We start from the raw sequence: 17,968 nt of genomic DNA on the forward strand, positions 1-17,968 counted from the left end.
TGACAGAGCTGCTATCCGTAAGAGGTTTTATGTGTAATACTTTTAGGAGCATCACCCACTCAGTAAGCAATATGCTCAGCAAATGGAGTATTTTTCCATATGGGCTGAAGAAACCCTGGATTTAGACTCTGACCATCCCAGCCTTTCACAGGAGACTTTGAGCAAGGTGGATTTTTAAAAATGTAGGGTGCAGTCTTGACTCCAAGGAAGCAAAGGCGAAGTTCCCATTGTCCTCAGTGGGGTCACCAGCTCACCCTGGAGGTGTCGGACCCTGCTCGCGTTCATCCTGCAATTCGCAGGGAGTGGAAACAACAGTCCGGTTATGGCCACTAATCCTCTCATGACTCTCCCTTTCCATCATGCTGGAGATCCTGGATAATTCCCTCACTAAGCTGTGCTAGTGACCTGGGGAGAGGAATCTTCCACTGAGACAGGATGTGACACTTCAGGGGACTGTGAAAAATCCAAACTACGGGATGCCCACAGTGGGTCACTGGTAATGTTTCGCTCAGCTTGAGATGCACCTGAAACCATGGCATGTACCTGCCAGAAAGGTCATTCAACTCACCAGCCAAGTATTAGCCTGGGATGGAGTCACGTTCTTGCCGTGAATCACTGCTGGAAAGGTAGAGGGGGAGCCTCACACCCTACAGCTATTGGGTACAAGCCACAGATTGCATCACTACCCACCCACTGCACTTCAGTCTCAGACGGTTTGTTTCAGGGGCTCTGTGGACAAGTTGTATTTGCCATTTCAAATATTAGGACAACCCAGTGCACCTGGCTCCACACCCTGAGCACAGCCCAGTTTAAAGAGTTACCCGAGAGGAAAGCAATCAGCTACTTCTGTTTAAACACAACCCTTCCTTGAGTTACTATGTGTCACAGAGTCCCTGGGCGATGCTCTGGAACGACTCCCCATGAAGCCAGGCAGGACTCTGGGGAAGTCTCCTCTCTGGGAGCAGCCTGTCTGCAGGACACACAGCTCACCCGGCTTCCCCCTTCCTGGGTCTGACCTTGGAGCATTCAGCCTCCTCTGCCCCTCCGTGCGCTTCCCACAGCGAGTCCATCCAGGCGGGGTCCTGGGGAAGCCAGAGGGTCCTGCCCCCCAACTCCGCATCTCAGCCAGCCAGTAAAACAGAAGGTTTATTAGAGGACAGGAACATGGTCTAAACCAGAGCTTGTAGGTGCAGAGAACAGGACACCTCAGCCGGGTCCATTTTGGGGGGCAGTGAGCCAGACAACCACGTCTGCACTTCACTCCATGTCCCAGCCAGCCCCAAACAAACTCTCTCCAGCCCCTCCTCTGGGCTTTCCCGGGCCAGGAGGTCACCTGATTCCTTTGTTCTCCAACCCTTTAGCTCTCACCTTGCAGGGGGGAAGGGCCCAGGCCATCAGTTGCCAGGAAACAGGGTGTCGGCCATTCTCTGTGTCCAGACCCCTGCACACACCTGCCCTCTAGGGCTCTGCAATGATCATACACCCTTACCCCACCCCCTAGATACTTAAGAACCTCATAGGGGAAACTGAGGCACCCCCACACTATTCAGAGGAAGCATTAAGAACAGTCCCGCTTCGTCACACTATGGCAATGTCTCCAGGCTGGCAGTCATGGCTGTATTTCTCCTCAGTTTAGTTCCTTTACAGAGATAACAGGATTTCATAGCAAATTATCCCCCGTTCTGGTAAATCAGAGACACGGAGTAGTTCACGTACTCCAGAGGCGCGATGGCAACGCGTCTGGCGACAGAGACTGAGCTCAGTTCCTGCAGAGCTGCTTGGAAACATACAGGAGCAGGAATGCCTGTGCTGATGGCCACAGGAGCTGGGGAATCCTCAAGTGGTACTGGGCCTGCATGGCCACGCCCTAGCACCATCCACACCTGGTGGGAGTCAGAGATCTGGCTTGGGTGAAGATGAGACATGACTGGGGCTGCTTCACACCTCCCATTCATGGCAGCAGAGCAGCCCTGGGACCATTAGCAGCTTTCAGCGAGGACTGGCCAGCTCTACGGCTAGAGCAGTCTACTCGGAACACGCACCCCCCGAGCTGCTCTGTGCACCCCTCAGCTGTAGCCGAGGATTTGTAGCCCGGGGGGGAAAGGAAGTTGGGTGTGAAATTTAAGGAAGTGTGCTGCATTTCTAGTGACCAACAGGCTGTTAGCTCTACCCAGAGCGATGCGGAGCCCAGCCCATAGCACCCCAGAGGACTCTGGGGGTGACAAGAGAAGAGAACACCCCAGCTGCTGGGCTAAGTCCTGGAAACCCTTGCCCTTGCCACCCCTTCCCCTCCCCTGGGGAGGGGGCCCTGCAGCTCTTGCTGGGGCAATTGAAATATTCAGCAGGGCAGGGAGCAGACCCCAGGTGGCCCCCTGACTGCTCGAACCATCACACGCTCGGTCTAGCCCAGCAATATTTCATACAGCATAACCAGCTACAAAAGGAGAGACAGACCCCGCCCCAGAAAGCGCAGCAGCCTCGAGCATAGGGCACTTTGCTCCATGGTTAGGGCCCTCTGAGACCTGGGTTCAGATCCCTGCTGAGCCAGAACTTGAGCCCAGGTGAGAGAGGCTTCTTCCTCCCACGCTGGCTCCCTCGTGACTAGTTCTTCATTTCCTTTACTCTTATTAAAAATACCCAAAGTCCAAAAGGTTTTGAGTTAAACGGAAACGAAAATAATTGTTTTCCTCAGACCTGCCAGTGAAGGGGGGGCATTTGCCCAGCTCTATTAAAGATAATGCCTAGGTACGGCAGGGGACAAATTAAGGCTCCCCAGCAACTTTCATTCTGTCATTTCCTAGCTGCCAAGTGCTTCAGTCTGCAACCTTACAAATGTTCTTTTAAACCAGTGTGTGAGTGAGTGTATACATAGGATCTGCTTTAGCAAACTAGATCTAACACGCTCTGTGTGACAAAGCCAACGTTCACGAATTCCCCCCCCCCCCCCCCCAATCCTGGTATGCACACAGAGCAGGACCAAAGAGGCAGGCCCTGCTCCTTCCCTCACGAACACACCTCAATATTTTGACTCAGACTCTCTATTTGTCATTTATCCATTTCCTTATTTTATGGTAATCACCCCACCAGCTCCCTGATCTAATTCTGGACGGCAGGTGGGTGGAGAAGAGAGCTCGGAAGACCTGTTTTCCTTTCCCACACCCCCCCAGCAATTTCTGTTGGAGGGTAAGGCCCTTTGGGAGATTTGGGGCTTGTGCACTGTTGAGTCCTGGCCTTGGGAACAGCCCCAGAAGAGCACTCACAGCTCAGCCTGGGACACTGACCATTTCTGGAGGGCCCTTATGGGGCTCTCTGTAAATTCCCGAGAGCAGCAGCAAACCATGCACTGCACTAGAGCACGTCCTCTGCACGCATGCCAGCTGGTAGGCAGCTCGTGGGCAGTCCAGGAGAGCGATCGGCGGCAAACAGACCTGGAAAAAACAGCATTGTCCCTTCGCTGGCTACAGTAAAAAAACCAGACCTGAATCCCAACAGGTCTGATCCATGCAGATTCCCCTGGCATTGCTCACACTGCCCCAGGAGCAGAGCCCGGCGCTGGACACTTGCTGCATTCCCAGGCTCCCACACTATCCTGAGTCACCATTTCGAGACACTACATTTGCTTCTAATTCATTTAAGAAACTGGCTGTTTTTCAGACTCTTGGATAGCATCTGATTCATAAGTCTCCTTTTGCTGGAGACGTGCCACGTCCATTCAACAGAAGCAGGGTGAGCTGCAAAGCCGTCTCTACAGGAAGAGAGGCTAGGGGAAGCGTCTACGCCAGGGGGACGGGGGCTCTCGTCCATTCCTTTGCACTGAAGAGGAAAAGAAGAAACATTGGCAAGTCACCTGCAGCGAAGTCAAGGGTAGCAGCACGTTGTGTCAGGTCCACGGGCAGGAACCAAGGCGAGATGGAGGTTATCGATCAGAATCCATGGGCATTTACCCACGAATGCTCGCGCTTCGTTTGGAGACTCAAGCCTTGCAGCTGCACATGGGATTACATGGTGGCACTTGTGAGCACAAAAGGGACAGGGAGCTGTGTGACAGCAGCCACCAACGGCTAGTTCTGATTTGCAAGTGCAATTGCACGAGCGATTCAGAGTGCAACGTGCCTGCATCTCCTTTTGAAAGTTGGGCCCCAGATGTCCACGTGTTGACTTGCCCACCCCCACAGAGTTACGCTGTGTGTGGGAGGAGGGGGGAAGTGTGAGCACATTTCAGGGGAGGTTTGCATGCTGGGGAAATGGTTCAACAGGAAATCAGCAGCAGGCCTTTCCTCACAGCCTAGCACCAAGGAGCAGAGGGCGGGGTATGAACTGGCTCCACACACGAACTCCCCAGGTTACAGTTCAGCCCAGTCCCAGGAGCACTGTGACTGAGCCCCCTGCCTTCGCAAAGGCATTCTGTCCATCCTGCCTGCCAAGCAGCCACGTGTATCGACCGTCTGCAAAGGGCCTGTGCGAAAGAACCATGCTGGGGGTAGCACCCTCGTCACCAGAGGCCAGGGAACGCCCCTCTGCCCTGCCACAAGGAGGGGGAGCATGGGGCCACTCTCCATGCGCTGTAGTTCCAGACAGGCCCAGCCTTTGTTTGTATTGGGAGGAGAGGGACAAGGTACCAGATCTAACACTGCGGTGTTCCCCAGCTGGAGGGAGGGTATCCTGCCCCCTCGGCCGGCTCCCCTGCGTTGCGAGCCACACGCCAGGCCCTCGGCAGGACGTTTCACCCCAGGGAAGCTGGTGTGATGGCTGTTAGCGGAAGGGGCTGACCCAGCGTCTGACCCAGAATCTTCTGCCCACAGATCAGCCTGTGTGGGCTGGAGGGCCCGGCGAGGACTGACGGTCCCTGCTGCAACAGCGAGAACTGGCAGGCGGTATCCCCAGGCTACTGGGACGCGGCTGGACATCACTTCACAAATGATCGGCCCCCTGTGACAGCCCCGGCTTTCAGGGAGCTTTCCAGTGGCAGGACTCCAGGACTCCCTGACTTGTTCCTGGATTATTTTTAACCAGCAGTTGCTATAGGAACATCCGCCCTCCCTGCAGGGACACAGCCCCTTTTGGAAGCACTGCAGCACTGGCTGCCTCCTGGCTTCATTAAGTCACCACATAGGAGGCCCCGGACCTTTGAGAGTTGCTCTGTGTTAGCAAAACCCAGACAGCCACAATTCCTTCCTGAGAGCTGGCCCAGAGACTCCTGTGTTCAGATTCACCAGCCGCACCATTTCACACCAACGCTACAGCACGCACCATGGCTCAGGGAGACATGCGGCTAAGCAATGCAAGCACATAGGGTCTGGCTCTGTCAGCGATGAATCCTGCCTCGGCGCAAGGGGCTGGACTAGGTGACCTCGGAGCTCCCTTCCAGCCCTGCATTGCTAGGAGTGGATTTCCCATTGGTTTATCACAATGGTAATTAGGCTCCGAAACAGGGTTTCCTCAAACCCAGCATGTGATCCTTTCTCTGCCTCAGTTTCCCTGCTCCCCCAGCCCACTCACCCACCAGCACATCAGCAGGGTTCCCACCAGCGTCATTGCCTCGTTCTCTTTCCCAAGGGACGCTCTTAGTGTTCAAACATAGCTCAGCATCAACCCAGACTCGTAACCATGTCCCGCCACCTGGTCCCACAGCTGCCCTCCGAGGAGAGGACGTAGGACTAGCCACAGGTGGAGCTATGCCCAGTCTCTTTCTAGGGCCATCCCACCTGTAACAGGCCCCAGAGGGGATCAAGACCTCGGTTTTGCTGCGTGCTGGACACAGGGCAGGAGAGACAGCTCTGCCGCACAGCACTTACCATCTCACTAGACGAGACAGACAAAGGGTGGATTATCCCCATTTAACCACCACCCACTGCCCCAGCTCGGCCTCCATCTTACGGCCCCATTCTGAGCTTTGCTTAGTCTTGGTGCTCAGAACTCTTTCAGGTGCAAGCCTAGCGGGGAGCCAAGCGTTCCAAGCGTCAGCGAACTCTGCCAGAGCAGGCCAATAACCTGGGTCATCCGCTGGATGCCGAGACCAACCCCAACTCTTCCCAGAGAGGAGCAGTGTTTCGCAGGAGGATTGCCTCTTTTACGCAGATGTGCCTCCTTGTTTTCAGCCAATCGCAAAAAGGAATTAATCTGTCAGGATCCCAGATTGTGTCGTCTATGGTGGGACCCGCTCCCCTCCCCGGGGCAGTGGGATTCAACTCCCTGAAGAGAGCTGTCCAGGGCCACTGTGCCACCTGCATCAGCCCTCTGGGGGCGTGGGCCTTCCACAGAGCCACGGCCTCCATGCTAGCCTCCTTCCCTGGGCTTCGGCCTGCCCCAGGGGTGCAGAAAGCAGAGAGTGGGTCTACTATCTAGCTCTGGCCAGGGCCACACTGGACAGACAGGGTCCTTTAGCAGCCGTTAGCCCACCCTGAAGATGCTGCAAAGGTGTCAGTTATGGAAGGACCCCAGTTTCCTTTCTCGATCTCTCTTGAGCTGGTCTCAGGAGCTCAGCGCCATGGGCTGGGACACAGACACAGAGCCGGGCACATCTGGAACGCACTGTTTCTGCTCTGCCCTAGTTGCTGCAACGTGAGGGCCATGCTGACCCGGGAATGACAGGGCGACATCTTTCCAAACAGGGGAGAAATGCTCAGATGCAACCCTGAGGAAGGAGATAAGAACCTGAACAGAACAGAGCCCAGAAGTAACAGGGGATTTGGGAACAGCAGCTGCTACAATGCAGGGAAGTAGAGAATCAGAAGTGATGCAAACAGGTGATTATTTGAGAATTTAGGAGGGCTTCCTCCCTCAACCCAAGGCCACGAGGAACAGTTCCTGCATGATGTCTACATGGTCCTTTATGCTGGCTGAGAGCCAGGGAATTTGCTTTTCCACCAACTCTTTGTTGTAGCCTTCCCCACCCTGCAGACACCCTGACACAAGCTCCTCCATCCGTGGATTAGCTCGGGGACAGATCTGCCTTCCCCTCCCCTGCTGAAAGTAAACAGCTGTTCCTCGGATTTTGCTTTCCACGCCTTCCCCACTAGCCTGCCACCTGAGGGAGGGCATTACCTGCTCCCTCTTCCCCCACACAGTGCCAGCCTCTGCTTCCTCATAGTGTTACTAACCCCGACTAAAGTGTCCCTTCTGTTCTGTCAACCCCACCCATCTCCTGTCTGGATTCCTTCACCTTCCTCCTCCAGCCTGCCTGAGACACACCGCGGCCCTGCACCTGCCCAGAATACAGCAGGTCTAGGAGCCAGGCCACGTCACCGTCCTCTGACTCCCGCCATCAGCTGGAGCCTTGGGCTGGCTGCGTCAGGTCAGAACTACGTGTCCCCATCTTCCACACGCTGCAGCGCCCCATGGCGGCCTGCTCTCCACTCCCGCTCTGGTCATAGCCATTGGTGGGCTCCAGTCAAGGGAAATGGCCTGAAGCAGAGCCCCAAGCCCCGTCCTAGAGGCGGAATAAGAAGCATCTGCCTCACTGATGAAGCCTGATTGACTAGGGGGTCATTGCTCCAGGCATCCACTGTGAAAGGGCAGCCACAGGCACCTCTCCTGAGCGGGTGCCATTTGTAATCCTGCGTCAGAGACAGAGACTACCAACCTGCAAACACCTGCACAAGTGGGTGTGAGCCCTTTGGAAGCTAGCACCCTGGTCACCTAGGAGCTCAGTGCAGGAGGAAGGCAGGCCGTTTGGGAGAGGAGAAGGGATCGTCCCACCTGCAGGGAGCCTGCTGAGCTCACGGGGTAACAGCTCTGGGGATAAAAGGCCAAGCCAGGAAAGGGGATCCAGGGAGCTGCTGCTCGGGTGTGACGTACCTGGAACTGGTGGTGGCATGCTGTGACACTGGGCAGTGGGATTCCTCACTGGGCCCTGAGACTGCGCGCCGGGAGAGCCTGCCGGGGCTGGATGCTGAGTTACCCCGCAGACCCCAGCTCTCCCTGCTAGGCCGACCCCGACAGGCAGGCTCCTGGGGCGCCCTGAACAGCCACGTGACCCCATGCAGGGGCCAGGGACGCTCAGCAGCAGGGGCAGCCTGGCTTTCCTGCTGGAGTGAGAAGACGAACACCAAGCACAATTATCACAGAGCGGTGCATTGGCTCCCTGCAGCCAGTGTTGAAAGTGCCTGATTGTGAACCCTGGTGACCCTTCTCCAGGGCCTGCCTTATTTCTGATGCAAACACAAATATCCCAGCTCTTAGCGACAGGCACTTTATTCCGTGCGCACGATGCCCGGCACAAAGGGGTCTGGCTTCTAGGTGCTACCCGGTGCAAACCCCACATTCTTAAAGAGCCCCACAGTTCTGTTGAGGGGTGGCCTAAACAAAGTATTTGACCTCACCTGGCCGTGGGAAGGGGTTTTGGGCACTGTTGTTTATATCCAGTAACTGCTTGAAGCCCCAGCTGGGATTAGGCCCCATTGTGCTGCACCAAGAAGGAATCAGGAGCATGTTTGCCCCAGACCATTCACAGCCGTGGTTTATGACAAGCCCCACCAGATGGGGAAACAGACTGGCAGGCCCAGGGGACAGTGAAACAAGTGTGTTTTACACAGTGCGAGACATTCCCTGCCTAAAAGCTTCATCATCCTTATTCCAGAGATGGCAGCCGGAGGCTCAGAGACATTCAGGCTCGGCTCCTGCCAAGAGCTCCCGAGGCTCTTCGCTGTAACCCCTGCTCGCAGGCTGCGCGCTGAGCACTGGCAGGATCAGGGCCAGGGCCATGTGCCCAGTCACACCTGGAGCTGGCATGGAGCTGGGAACGGAGCCCAGATCTCCTGGTATGTGGGGCACAGGCTGGGCCTCAGGAGAGCCTGGCTGCCGGCACACCTCCTTCCGGGCCTTGCTTCTCCCCAGTTACACACACAGGGTTTGTGCACACGCACACACCAAATCCTGTCTGGAGGAGAGACATCTCACAAGCAGGCGCACGCCGTATTTCATGGCAGGATCACTGACATTCACCTGATTTGGACACTGCTCTGAGAGCCCTGTGCTCCCGAACAAACCAGGTGTTCTCTCGCCCCTTAATTCCGATTGCCCCAAGGGGTGCTTTACTGCCATCATTCAGTTTAAGTTCAGATACTGGAGAGAAGTGACACTTATCTGTTTCCATGGCTACCAGGCAAAAGTACAAGATACAAGTTAAGGGCCAGGAAAGGAACGTTTCAGAAGAAGATGATTCTACAGACAACGACCCTGGACAACACGTCTGCCACTGGGCCCCATCCACAGCCTACCTCCCCCTGTCTCCAGCTGCTTAGTCTCCCCTAGGATCCTGGCCCCATGGGGTGCCCTCCACATGCCGTGTTCTGGGGCCAGACACCCCTTGGGCAGGGGGGCTTCTGTGGTGCCCTGCTAACAATTTCTTCTTCAAAGAGCTTCTCAACCAGCTTCATCCAGGTGCCTCTTGTCTGTTCACCACACCTCGGTGGGGAGAGGCGGGGCACACATTTATTTACCTAAATAAAGCTTCAGAATAAAACTCATAAAGTCCCAAAGCACAGCCCCTCCATTCTCCCCTCGCCAGCCCACTCCTAGGGCTGGTCCCACCTGGGGTTGCAGGAGCAATGCCCCGCACCCCAGCCCTTCTGATGGAGACCCCTCGCTGCCCGCGGCCTCCAAGTCCCCCTGCCTGGGCTCTTTCCTGCTACCACCGCTCCTAGGTCCTACCTGGCTGGGGCCTCGGGTTTCTGGCTGCAGAACAGCCTATCTTGGGGGGCTCCCTGCAGAAGCCTTTCTTCCATCCTGCAGTTTCCTGAACTTCCCCCTGCATTGCAGCCACCTGGGCCCTCTAGTACCTGATCCAGCCCAGGTGAGCCTAGTGCCTCTAATAATCAGGGTGGCTGGCCCCAGGCCCCTCGGCCCTTAAGGGGCAATCAGCCTGTTACAGGTGGAGTCACAGTAAATCACACCGAAGTGGGTCCCAGAGCCCCAGACGCTGCCACTGCTGCCTTCTCCCCACTCTCCGCAGCAACCTCCCTGAGAAAGGGTGGGTCAGAGACAGGGCAAGGGCCAGAGGCAGTTTCTTGAGCATGGTTACAGGGGGCTGGAACAGGAGCGGTGCTGAGAGCCATTGAACCAGACTGCTGCAAACCCTGGATCTGATGTAAACCACTTCAAGCCGGGGGTGCGGGAGCCCTACCTACATCCCCAGTGCCAGCACCTCTGCCTGGGCACAGCACTAACGTAAGCACCCCCCATCCCCCGAAGGCAGGGCCAAGACCCACTGTCCGATTGCACCAGACACTGTTGTTGTTAGTGGTTTGATTTATAAAATCATTCAGGGGGCTCTCTCAAGCGATAGAGCCTCTGTCAGCTCCCTGGCAGAGCAACAGATCCCCTCCCCAGGTCGGATTGGCCCCAAAGCCCCCCACACACACACGCGCGTGCGCAGCAGCCATGGAAATAGGTGTGTCCTGCGGCATGCACCGGAGCTCCACACACTTGGGCTGTTTTGTGACCTCGGCCATGAGCCACATCACAGGCTGCAGCCCAATCCATGCGGGCCTGGGCTCGGCCGTGGCCACCCTTGGACGCGCTCAGAGCAGGGTAATATACAGACGTGTGACCTGAATAACCCTGTGCCAGCGACTCGCTGTCTGTTTGTCCTTCTTCTCGCTGACAGCCCTGAGCGCTCCGGTGTTTCCTTCTTGGGGAGAAATGTGTGTCTAAAAGATGCTGCTGTGCACAATCAAGCCGGCAGAAATAGGTTTCCAAAGGGAGCTATTTCCAGTCAGTGTAACAACGATCACCAGTTGATCTGCAAAAACCACCGAAAATAGACTCTGGCCAGGAGCACGGGCTCCCTGGGAGATGGGCCCGGTTCGCTCACCCGGTTACAAGCTGTGCAGGTGTCTTGCCGCTCCGATGCAGCAGCTCCCGGAGTAGCTCCAACATTCGGAAGTAAGGGCTAAATCTTGCCCTGAACTGCCCTGGAGCACAACAACTGGTGGACGTGGGGGCAGAAGGGCCGGGGCGCTCTAGCCGGGGAGAATATCTCCACAGCTGACGAGGAAGCACAAGGAAAGAGGGGACCAACCTCTGGCCCTCAGCAGGGAGGGGCACTGCCTGGTCATGCTGATGCCTAAGGGCCATTACACTAGGTGTCCTTATCCCGCCTTTTAACCCCATGTCCATATCCCAGGGCGGTGTCCTGCATGATGGGACAAGGACACGTTCTGGATGTCCCCAGTCCCAGAAGACAGGTCCCCTCCCAGCTGCACAAAACCTGCAGCAGCTCAGCATTGCCTTCAGGGAAGGAGGCAGTAACTATCGCTGACAGACTGACCTGCCTCCTGGCAATGAGGGTGACTGAACCTGGCACCAGGCAGGAGCCGCTGCCTCGAGAGGCCTGCGTCCAGTGCTAGGATCTGTCTGCTTAGATGCCACCAACCTAATCGAGCTCAGATGCCACCAACCTAATCAACCTAAAGGAGCTGCCGTCTGAGGAAGGGCAGGAGCCCTGGCGCGTGGCTGGACCACTGGGTCCCGGGAAGGTTTGTACAGACGTTGGCACCGTCGGTAGCTGGGTGTCGGTTGCTGAGCGCTGTCAGGGTTTTCTACACGCTACTAAAGAGCTGTAGCTTGCCAGGCCGCAAGATACCCCCTGGTGACTGACCCCATTCCTCCCAATCCCCAGCACGGCACCAGGACCAGCGCTTTCTCCACTCAGGGAAGTCAGCTCAAAAAGTTTTACAGGCAAGAGTCAATTGAACTGCACAGGTCTTACGGCCCCCAAGAGAGGCTGAAAATCTCCATGTGCTCTAAGGGTCTGGCTACTCTGCAGTTGGACCCCCGCGGCTGGCCCGGGCCAGCTGCCTCAGGCTAAGGGGCTGTTTAATTGTGGTGTAGACATTCTGGCTCGGGACAGAGCCAGGACTCTAGGACCCTGCTAGGTGGAGGGTCCCAGAGCTCGGACTGCAGCCGGGGCTGAAGGTCTACATGGCAACTGCACAGCCCCTTAGCCGGAGTCAGCTGGTCCAGGCCAGCCGCGGGGGCCTCACTGCAGTGTAGACAGACCTGAAGAGCTCCTGGTATGGACGGTCCAGCTGCTGACAGTGCCCTGGGTGCAGCCTGGCACTACAGCCTCCTTGTCACTGTACAGCACTAGCCCCAGCAGAGACCAGAGTCCCGCTGTCCTCGCTCAGTCTGGCCCTCAGGAGACGAGAGACGGAGGGCGAGCCCCAGGTCACAGTGCAGGTCGGGGCAGTGGGCTCCTGGCCACCTGACCAGGCCGGGCGGCCTCTGGAGTCACATTCAGGGGAGCTACTTTGTTTTCCTGAATGTCTCATGCAGGTTCGGTGACTTCTCATTAAATCAGCCAAACTGGCTCACAATGACCTTTTGCTCCAATTAAATCAAAAATTTCCTCTTCTAATAAACAACTGACATTTCCATTACACCGTCCGCTCAGGGATCCCGAAGCCCAGCACCCATTACAGCCCGGGCCGGAATACACCCACCGGGGAGCCTGGAATAGTTAGATCTTGCTGACACTCTCAATGGGAACAGAGGGCACAAAAACGTGGGGCTTGTGTGAGCAGTAAGCACTTGGGGAAAGGCAGAGCAAACCCCTGTCACGGAGTCCCTGGGCGATGCTCTGGAACTGCTCCCCACGAAGCCAGTCAGGACTCTGGGATAGTCTCCTTTCTGGGAGCAGCCTGTCTGCAAGACACACAGCTCACACGGCTTCCACCTTCCTGCCTTCCACCTTCAGCATCCTCTGCCCCTCCGTGCGCTTCCCACAGCGAGTCCGCCCAGGTGGGGCTCCTGGGGAAGCCAGAGGGTCCTGCCCCCCAACTCCGCAGTCAGACGTGACTCTCAGCCAGCCAGTAAAACAGAAGGTTTATTAGACGACAGGAACATGGTCTAACACAGAGTTTGTAGGTGCAGAGAACAGGACCCGTAGCCGGGTCCGTTTTGGGGGGGCAGTGAGCCAGACAACCCCGTCTGCCCTTCACTCCATGTCCCCAGCCAGCCCCAAACTGAAACTCCCTCCAGCCCCTCCTCCTCTGGGCTTTGTGCCTTTCCCGGGCCAGGAGGTCACCAGATTCCTTTGTTCTCCAACCCTTTAGCTCTCACCTTGCAGGGGGGAAGGGCCCAGGCCATCAGTTGCCAGGAAACAGGGTGTCGGCCATTCTCTGTGTCCAGACCCCTGCTCACACCTGCCCTCTAGGGCTCTGCAATGATCATACACCCTTACCCCACCACCTAGATACTTAAGGACTGCATAGGGAAACTGAGGCACCCCCACACTATTCAGAGGAAACATTAAGAACAGCCCCACTTCGTCACAACCCCAAACTCTCCTAGTCTTCATTTACTTCAGAATAGAAGTTAATATGCACTTGCTGGGTCAGGATGCTCCTAAATATTCTTTCATACCAAAACACGACCCTGCAGCTCTCCGTTCTGTGCTTCCAGTGGATCTGTCTGGATGTATTCAAATGACGAGCGATCACAAACACGGTGCTCAGGGTTTCTAGCTCAATGCCTTGACCTCCTGAAGAGGTGTTTTTATCGGCTAATGAAATAGTCCTCATCCGTCCCCACACAGCCCGACCGGCACTCGGACCCTCCAGCCTGAGTCTTCCCCACACAACACAGTGCCATGTCTGGCACGCAGATTCCCCCATTCTAAGCCGTCACCCCCCGATCCTCTCCCACCCCTCGCAGCGGGGGGGTTAGGCTCAAGGCAGGGGGTGCTGGACTAGAACCGTTCAGCAGTCTCCAGTCCTGAGTCCCAAGGCCTGAGCGATTCTGCGGCCGAGATGAAAGCAAAGGCATGGAACTAGCAGAAATCAGCCACTCTCCCAAGTGCACTGTGCACTGCTGGCTGACCCCCCCCGGGCCTGGAGGGGCGAGTGGGGAGCAGAGTGCCCCCCTCCAGCCCGCCCCAGCTCTGTCACCCCAGGGTGTCAGCCACACCTCCATGAACACACAAGAAGGGAGGGTTCCCAATACCCCGTATCTCTGGTCCAGGGTTGTTATCGGTGTGTGGAGGGAACCGGGAGTTGTTAGCCCTGTTCTCGCCAGGTACGTACACAGACCCACCCATCACGCTGGGGTCCACGCACCGAATGCAGGCGTGGGGCCGCTCGGCTGGTGCCTGGAAGGAAAAGCTATGGCCCTTTGACTTTTCTAAGCTCAGTGTTTGGAAAGCTCCCGCTGTAAATAGCGGTTTCACTACTGTGTGTCCTAGCAACCGGCATCCAGCCAGTGCAGCTAGAGTCCCACGGATGGTTGGGGCAGGACTGGCCTGACCTTTCTGCTCTTTTATTAGCTCTCCGGACCCCTGCAGCTCCGCCTGCTATTTGGCTGTTCCCTCCCAGCTGGCCTGTTCGCAGCCCAGTGACACTCGGTCACTGGCGGCTCAGGGAAGGACTCTGCTCCTGTGTGTCACCCCTCGAGGCATAAGGCCTAGGATCCACTTCTGCCCCTCTTCAGCCCAGAGGGCTGCGGCCCCAGGTCAGCCCTACAAGGCCATCGGGGGGAGATGCGCACGATACCGTGCGCTGCTGCAGAAGGCCATAAACTCTCTCTCCAGGGCAGATCAGACTTTGCCAGGGACAGGTCAGCCACATGCATAATCCCCACCTCCAACTCTCCTCCAGCACAAGGCCTCCAAGCAGGCCTGGGGCCAGCGGGAATAGCGGCCGGCCAGTGTCTATGGGCTCCCCGTTGGGCCCCGCTAGCCGCCCTCTCCCCCATGGCCTGATGAGCTGGGTTGGCCGGTGAAGACCTCAGCGCACTGCGCCGGACAGAACCCGGTCCAGGGTCACTGGGGGCAGGTCAGTTTGCAAATGACAGGTTCGTCTTTTGCCTTTGCCCCTATTGCTGTGTGACGCCAACAACTGCAGCGTGTGTGGGGCAGGCAGGAGCAAAAGCCCCGTAATGGCTGTTGTGAGCGGCGCTCCCTGCCAAGCCCAGGGCCTTGTGGAGGGCCCAAAAGCCACCCTCCGGTTACCGCTGACGGCCCTGGCTGCTGGGCATGGAGGCAGAACCACCGTGCCACATTGCGGCCTGATGTGTCTCCACACAGCAACGGGGTTTGTATAAACCTGGGACGAAACCAGCCCCTCGTGACCGGTCCTGTGCCAGGGCTGTGACAGACCCGTGCCTGTCACTCAGCCGGGGGTTTTCAGAGCAAGTCAGAGCACCAGCCAAAACCCCCGCTGCACTGACCCTCTTGTTGTGACAGAAAGCTACTAGACACTCCAGCCGAGTAGGATGCAGCGGGTAGCAGGCCTCCTTGCAGTAACATTTCTGCCCATCTATGGGGCTGGGAAACTGGGTTTCTAAATGTGCGTGACACGTAGCAGAATCCAGGGCGTTCACACCCACTGCCGCTAAGGAGAGCAGGAGGCCAGTGTGGTTCCGAGCTCCTTTCCGCTCCTCCAATCCTGGACTGGCAGCAGTGAAAGGGGCCAAAATAGCCCTGGCAGAATTCGGGGAGGTGCCCAATGAGGCTCAGCCAGAGCACCTTGCGCTCTCCCTCCCTCCCCACCCCCGACCTTGGCTCTCCCCTCTGCAGAGCAGGGGGAGAGCGTGGCTACTCAGCCCCAGACTAGCCCAGGAGTCCCTCTGTCACAGGCATCCTCAGCTGCCCTGGCTAGATACTTTTCCTACTGAGAGCCGCCAGAGCTGGGGCCCCTCGGCCCGTGTGCTGGAGCTTGGGGCAACTTGCATGCACCACAAGGCAAGATTTTTAAAGCGGGGTGTCTCCGTCTGGCTGCGAAAGCCAGGCCCAGGCAGCGCCGAGCTCAGGGCCTGAACTGCGGGCTTCACATAACACAAGAACCAGGGGTCACCCAATGAAATTAACAGGCAGCAGGTTTAAAACAAACACAAGGAAGTGTTTCTTCACACAGCGCACAGTCAGCCTGTGGAGCTCCTTGCCAGGGGATGTTGTGAAGGCCAAGACTATAAGAGGGTTCAAAAAAGAATAAGAGAAGTTCCTGGAGGGCAGGTCCACCCATGGCTATTAGCCAGGATGGTCAGGGACACAACCCTGTGCTCTGGGTGTCCCTAAACCTCTGACTGCCAGAAGCTGGGACTGGTCAGCAGGGGATGGATCACTTAATAAATGGCCCTGTTCTGATCATTCCGCGTGAAGCATCTGGCAACAGCAACTGCCAGAGACAGGACACTGGGCTAGATGGACCCTTGGTCTGACCCAGTCTGGCTGTTCTCATGTTCTTAAGATATTACCTCACCCACCTTGTCTCTGCAACAGCATCTCTTCTGTCTGGGGCCTTACACAGGCACGGGAGTTTACAATACACCCGCTCAGATATTCATTCCCTTACGACATGGGATCCAGCCATTATGAGCAACTTGCCTTCAATAAAGGCCGAACACTAAACACATTCTGACCATTCTAGCACCTGCTTTAACACCATGAACCCACAGCTGAGCCAGCTGAGCCCAGCTACGTGCTTGTCAAGGCTCCCCTGAGTCTCGGGGACTCTCGCATGAGCTGGCACCCCCCAGCCCATCCCGCATTGGCTTCTGTCAGGAGTGGGGCACACGGACTTATTCTGTGTTTGCAGCTGTCACTTATGGAACCACTGTAGGAAGCTCAGAACCCTTCGTCGCGTGGGCTGGATTCTAAAGGCAGCAAACAGAGACAATTAAAGGCTGCAACTCTGCAGGCTACTCACCATTTCCGCTCTGTCTCCCTGGCTCTCCACCTGCCCCGCTGCTTGTCTGCATTCAAAGCGTGTCTAGTTTAAATGGGAGCTGCATCTTAGCTGGTGAGGCAGGGAGAGCTGGATACCTGGGTGTCAAGCCCACGGTGATGCCTGGTTTAGAAATGCCTAAGATAGAAAGACAGACAAGGTTCACACTGGAGCCTGGTGAATGCTGAAAAACACTTTCGGGGACTCTTGGAATCAGTGCAAATTGTTCTTCCAGCTCTGTCTGCACCCCTTGTGCATTCCTTTTCCCAACTCCTCCAGGGAAACGAGTCCACTGGTGGGATGGTGGCCAAAGCAGCTGGTTCCAGGCAAATGTCACAAAATAGTCATGGAATGTAAATTTCAAACTCAGTGTCTTGAGAATTCACCCTAGAAACATGATGCCAGGGGCCAGAACCAGCACACATGATCTTTGGCTGCAATCAGAACAGCACACGCTTCTGTCACCACGCCCCACAATTAACTGCTCATAGGCACACGACAGGCCAAGCATTATTGCCAGAGATAATCCAGGAAACAATTTTGAATAATGAACAAATGTGAGAAAATTTCAACCTGTTACTAGCCAATCTGTGAACAGAAAAGGAGCGTTGCCAGCACACTGCTCCTGAGGGATTCTTCAGCCACCCTTTGTTCAGACGGGGTGTGCAAACCCCACGCTGAGCAGAGACAGAGGGGGAGGAGACCCTCTCCTGTTTACAAGCAAGCAGCTTGATTCCACCCCCACACTGCAGCCTGAGCTGCCAGTCCTGCAGACAGGCCCCCGCAGCCGCAGCCGAGAGAGGACGCAAGGCCTGCTATGAAGGGGAGAGCACCGAGAGGGGAGAGCAGGCAGAAAGGCCTGGGGTAACTAAGGGGAGGCCACCCTGCACCAGCCTGCCTCCAAGAAAGCCACGGAGAGACTGCAGCAGAGGGCAAGCCCTGAGCTGGAAGCGCGGCTAGCCATAATGAGAGGGGAAGGTCCCGAACCTGACCTGGCTGAAGACAGCTTAGCAGGGTCAGCCAGGAGAAGCTGGGCCCCTTCAGAGACCGTGCCAAGAGACCAGGGTGGGAGGAGAAGGCAGAACTCCTTTGGGTAGGAACGGACGAGGAGACAACAAGCACCAGCCCTTTCAAGAGTGTCAACAACAGGCCAGAGTCTGGTCTTGGTCCCACCAGTGTAATTCAGGAATCGCATCATTGGCTTCAACAGCGCGTCTCCAGAGGTATGCTGGGGCCGCTGAGAGCAGGATCTGGCTCCGTGTCGGCTCTAAAAGGTAGAGTGTGGCACACGGTGGGAAGTGACAGCC

The sequence above is a fragment of the Natator depressus genome, chromosome 10, assembly GCF_965152275.1.
Source record: "Natator depressus isolate rNatDep1 chromosome 10, rNatDep2.hap1, whole genome shotgun sequence".
Taxonomy (NCBI): Eukaryota; Metazoa; Chordata; order Testudines; family Cheloniidae; genus Natator; species Natator depressus.